This window comes from Frankliniella occidentalis, unplaced genomic scaffold (genome assembly GCF_000697945.3).
Source record: "Frankliniella occidentalis isolate FOCC.00 unplaced genomic scaffold, Focc_3.1 Scaffold605, whole genome shotgun sequence".
Taxonomy (NCBI): domain Eukaryota; kingdom Metazoa; phylum Arthropoda; class Insecta; order Thysanoptera; family Thripidae; genus Frankliniella; species Frankliniella occidentalis.
In genome coordinates, this window is record NW_026267721.1 from 12,188 (window position 1) to 18,110 (window position 5,923).

A 5,923-nucleotide genomic window follows, 5' to 3' on the forward strand; every position below is an offset into this window, starting at 1 on the left:
ACAGGAAAAAAAAAAAAAAAAAAAAAACGCGATTGCAAACTGTTTTAGGCAACCGCCCACGACCAGGAGAGAAAAGAAGGAAAAATGCGACTAATCGAGAAGTCCGGTGACCTCTTCGAAGCAACAGGCAGCCTGGCGCATTGTACGAGCGCCGACTTCAGAGTGAATGCCGGCGTGGCATACCAATTCCAAATGCGGTACGACAGAAGGGAGGAGCTCAGGCAACAGCAGTGCGGGGTAGGCGAAGTGGCATTCCTCGGCCTGTCCTGCTATCATTGTTCATTTTACCTAGTGACAAAGCGAAAATTCTACGAAAAACCGAGGTATACTGCCCTAGTCAAAGCCCTCGAAAGACTCGCAATCATGACAAAGCAGTTCAGAATTTTCGACTTGTCAATGCCAAGGATCGGCTGTGGCATCGATGGCCTGAATTGGGACCTCGTAAAAACCTTGATTGAGGACGCCTTCAGGGAAACGGAGGTCACGATAACGGTTTACACGCCTCCTGGGAACCACAACTAATGGCAGGTGGGAAGTCGCCAAAAAGATCACACGGTAACCAGGCGGGTGTAAGACCAAGTGAACGGAGGACCAAAAATGTGTGTGTGTGTGTGTGTATATGCGTGTATCCAAAACACAATCGTGTGCCTCCACACTTGTCCATGTAACCTTGTGTGCGTATGTAATCATGTGTGTAAACGCAAACTCAATTGCGTATATAACCGAGTGTGTTTTGTAAATCAGGGGAGGAGGAGGAAGTTACCGTTAACTACAGGTGATACAACCCACCCCCTCTACTTTTAGAAAATTTAAGTTCTTTCACCGAAAAAAAAAAGGAGTGAACGTTGGGTAGCAAATTTAAGGACTTAGACTGTATGCAAAGGGGCAAGCCCTCCCTAGATTAGCGTTTAGGGCAGTGCCACAACATGTAGCAGCACATTTGTGTGTGGGCGTGTGTGTGAGTTTGGTTTAATTACATTAATAAAGTGTGGAACTGTTGAAGAATTTTTCCCGTTCACAAATAATTAATTTCCTCAGGACTCCACACGGCCGCAAGCCGAGACCGCTCGCATCTCTGTTCCAGCATCAACCCGCCAACTGAAGAGGGGCGCCGCCATGACGCAGAGATTCTTCCTCGCGATCCTGCCACTCGCACTGCTGGGCGGGCAGGCAGAAGCGCTCGCCTCTCTTAGGGCTTTTGACTGCCGAAACACAATTTTTAATTTGACAAAAGTAGACCTGACAAGCGCGCAGCCGTGCCCGCCCGCGGAGGCGTACACAGCGCCGACTCCTCGCAATATCCAAATAGTGCAGCGAAAAGAGTTTAGGGCTCTATGGGTAAAAACCTGCCGAGTTAGATCAACCCAGAGAATATACGCGTGCCACTTGGGACCCGTGAGATACGGGACCAGCAACAAGCTGCTATACATTCACCGGCACGAGTGCGAAAGAGCTCACAGCGACGAGAGAGCTTTCTCAGTATTAAACCACACAATCAGGGCGGTCAAAATAAATCAGACAACAGACCACTGGGTCCAACTGCTGGGAGACGTAAACAGAAACGGGGAGTGCTGGTTCGGGGAATACCAAGTGGGCATCCACCACTATCCAGCGGTGGAAGTAGAAGCCTCGTTAACAACTTTGATGCGACAAATGCACGTGCCACTTAACACGGAAACATCCATGGTAACCCTGCCCGACGGGACCGAATGCAACTACGGGGACCGAGAATGCAACTCGGAAGAATATGGAAAAGTGGTATGGGAAACAGAGCCAAGGGCAAAATGCAACGTGGAGTATGACACGCTTTACAGAGGTCCAGCAAACCAAACAGCGTTAGGGCCGGGCCACGCGATAATTACCGTCGAGTCCACCCACCATCTGTCAGCTCTTCAAGTATCATTGAACGTGTTTACGAGAGTGTGTGGCGTCGCGGCACTCACAACAGAGCACGCAAACATATACGTAGTAGACTGGGACGGCGGGGAGACACCGTTTGCTCCACAAAACCCGCTATACCCCCATAACACAAACCTAAAGGTTTACATGGACATCAAGGATTTCTTTATCAGTTCCACAGCGCACATGCGCCTGGAACACTTGAGTCACTGGGCAGCGGACCAGATGTGCCAGCTGAGGCGTAGCGATCTCCTGCGAGCACTGGCTCTAGGGCGGGAAAACCCACAGGAGCTGCTCCGGCACCTAACCACGGAGCCGGGGTACACTATTTCAGTCAGAGGAGGAGTCGGATACATCATGAGGTGCAAGGAGACAAACGTGACCACCCGGGCGAGCGTAACCTGCCACGAGCACTGGCCGGTGCGACGGGACGCGGAGGACCTCTTTCTGGACCCCGCCTCGCTCGTCCTTAAGGAAGTAAGTCCAATCGTGCCATGCTCAGACGATCTGCCCCTCATGCACAGGCTAGGGGGTGTGTGGTACGAAATCACGCCAGCCGTGCAGGTCGCGGAGCGACCCCCCGCCCAGTTGTCCCCAGTGACCGCAGCCCCACCTAAATTTCACCTGCAGACGCTTCTTTCAAAGTCGGGACCTTACGACGGAAAATCGATGAAGGATTTATTAAGAACGTTTCAGTTTCAGGACTCAAAGGAAGCAATCGTTGCGTCAATTGCAGACCTAACACTCCCGAGCACCAGAGACGCGTCAAGCGCCCCGCTATTCTTGAACTTACTTAGCGACGCAGACATGCTTACTTTGGCATCGAGAATACTCGCAAAAATACTCGCGTTCGCGACCTGGTTCGGTAACTGGGCTTCGATTTTCGTCAGCCTGACAATTTTCACGTTCGCAATCAGGTCCCTCGTGGAAAACATAGTATGTGGGCGAATATTAGTAGCCATTTTCGGCGGGGAGCCACCCAACCGCACCGGCACCGGAAATGGAAAACCCCCGACGCCAGGAGGTCGGGAAGCGGAGTGGCTCGCTAGCGCTACAGATCGCAAGCGCTACGGGTCACAAGCGCTACAGCGGTGGGCGCTACCGGTCGCAAGCGCTACCGCTCACAAGCGCTACAGCTCACGACCGCTACAGATCGCAAGCGCTACGGCTCACAAGCGCTACAGCTCACAACCGCTACGGGTCACAAGCGCTACGGCGGGAATCCGAGTGATAGGCGGAACTGACTGTAGACAGGGCCGCGAGCGAGATCAAGCCGCCGATCTCACCGTGTATGAGAAAGAAGCAATGCGCTGCTCCTTCGGAAAGCCTTGTCGTGGAAGCGGTATCATGTAATAACAGTTTTACAACAATCGGTGATTTCTTTGCCGTACTAAATAGTAAATAGGCTATAAGACAAACATATAAATTAATTATGTTGTTTGTAGGGAATTTGTAATACTTGACTCTGAAAAATTGTAGTACCGGGTACAGGAACATTTTCAATGGTCGTACAATTACAATTGAAAATTGTAAATTTACAAGCACTGCGCATCGACTTGGAATAGAACAACCAGCAAGAACGGGAGGTTCGGCATGTACGACACGTTCTATACATGGTAAATTACATAACCAACTAAGAAATGCAATATCGTACTGACGTCAAAATCTTATTTCATCGATTTGGGGCCCAAAATGCCGTTGATTCGACGTCATTTTGGTCCGCAATGAATCCTATTGGCCCTTTACATTTAGAGTGTAGACGAGGGAGTAGTTTTCCCCGGTGAACCGCGACATAACGAACACAGCTTCGACAGGAAGGGTGGGGATGTACTTTGATAGCAAGGAGTGGGTGTCATCGTCCACGCCAAAAACGTGACAGCATAAATTGTTTTGAGTTGAAACGGGGTTAAAAACTGGCTATATCATCAGGAGGTAGCGGGGACGGCACCTACGCCACTTGGTCCAGATTTTACTGATATTGAATACGTTAAAAAAAAAATCACCGAGTGTTATACATGATACCGCTTTGACGACGAGGCTCTCCGAAGGAACAGCGCATTGTCTATTTCTCATACACGGTGAGATCGACGGCTTGATCTCGCTCGCGGCCCTGTCTACAGTCAGTTCCGCCTGTCACTCGGATTCCCGCCGTAGCGCTTGTGACCCATAGCGCTTGCGACCCGTAGCGGTCGTGAGCTGTAGCGCTTGTGAGCCGTAGCGCTTGCGACCCGTAGCGCCCGCCGCTGTAGCGCTTGTGACCCGTAGCGCTTGCGATCTGTAGCGCTTGTGACCTACGTCGGCTGGAAGGAGACGCACTACCGCAGGGCACCAGCGAGCGGCCACCCACGGCCCAAAGTAAGACCGGTAAGCAGCGCGGCGCACGTGTAACTAGCCCCTCCCCCCACCCCGCCGAATCAAGAAAAAAAAACCAAAACAAACAATGCAAGCAGTCGAATTCCAGCGCGACCAGACGGCATTCGAGCCAAAATCGCGCCGTAGGGGAAACAGAGAAAAACAGGGAGGAAAACAATCAAAGGGCACCCCCCTCCTCTTTCCCACTCCCTTAGCCCCGGAGAAGGGAAACCATATAAAAGGGAACAACGAAAAACACAGGTCAGAAAACTTTAATTTATTCAGCGCCACACAGGGCGAGCGGAGGACGCGGAAGAGGAGGCGCTGCCACGGCACACAGCGCGGAAGCGCCGGACGGGGGACGCGTCGCGCCTTTCAGGGGACGCCGCTCGCCGCGAAGGGGCCCGCGACTCGGGACCAGCGGGGGACGACGCGAGCCGCAGGTGCGCCTCGCCGCGACGCTCCGGACCAGAGGGAGTCACGTGGCGCCGCACAGCCCCGGAGACGGAAGAAGTCCCGCGCCGGCGCGGAGGGGGCCGCGACACCCGCAACACAGAGTCCACGGAGCGGGGGGTCAGTCCGCGAGGCGCGGACGGCCCAGACCGAGGGACCGTCGAGCCGGAGGGGGCCGGCGCCGCAGAGCTAAATTCTGGAGCAGGCTCAGACGGGCCAGGCGGGGCCGACCGCGGCCACCGATCGGAGACATGCGGGACACCGCGCTGACGGGGCGTCGCGACTGCGAAACACAGGACAGAAGCGCGAAAATCGAGACGGGGTCAAGCAGCAATAGCTAAACAAGCGACGCATACTAGCAGTCCGTAGGTAGTAAATCGAGGCCCGCAGCCAGTCGAAGCGATCATCCGCCTCGTGGCGACTCTCCATCACCGTCTCCAGCTCCCCCTGAAAATAACAGCACCCCCTTCAACAAAAAAAAAAAAGAAAAAAAACACGGGGAAGGAAATACAGCAGAAAATCTCACGGCGCCCCTGCGCCGCGGCCGCTTACCAGTAACCAATCAAGACAGTCGGCAGCAGACCGGGAGGGCGGCTCGTTGAGCTGCGGCAGCATCGCGGGTGTGAGAAGCGGGGGAGGACCAAGAGGAAGGGGGCGCGGGACAAACCAGAAGCACACCCCACTGAGCAGGTTTCCCGAGCAACAATCACCACCCCGCAACAAGCACCCGCGGCATGGGCCCCAGGCTAAGAGAAGGCAGGCCGCAGGGGACGGAGGAAAAAAGCGCGAGAGGGTAGCGCCGGCGGGGTAGGCAAACCATTCGACGCCGGCGCACCAAGGGGTGCAGGGCGCCAGAATCGAAGGCGACCAGGTACTAGTCAGGAACACCGAGACACCGCGAGGGGGCGCGCGCTAAGGAGTGAACCACAAAAGCACCCCCACCCCCACCCCTCACCACCACTCCCCTTTCCACCGGTTCGCTAACATCGGGACACGGGTTTTTTTCCCGGTCTCGATGCACGCAATAGGCACGGCTAGGACCACGGGCGAAGGCACGGCCGCGAGACAGAGCAGGCGACCAAGCGCGGCGCGCAAATAAAATTAATGCTCGGAAAGTTTTTTTCGCAGTGGAACCGCCATTTCCCCCCTCCCCTTCCGCGCCCAGCACACACAAGGCCAGCGCGCCCGGCACAGCCAGCGCACCCAACGGCCACCCCCC

At 54.7% G+C, this 5,923-nt stretch overlaps 1 long non-coding RNA gene across 1 annotated transcript; it reads right to left on the reverse strand.

Annotated features, from left to right (window-relative positions):
- Positions 1 to 4,513: 4,513 nt before the first annotated feature.
- Positions 4,514 to 5,392, reverse strand: LOC113207002 (uncharacterized). The gene is made up of 3 exons (XR_008012179.1): positions 5,257 to 5,392; positions 5,061 to 5,151; positions 4,514 to 4,987 (listed from the first exon to the last, which is right to left on the reverse strand). It is a non-coding gene; the product is annotated as an uncharacterized LOC113207002 (long non-coding RNA).
- Positions 5,393 to 5,923: the final 531 nt, after the last annotated feature.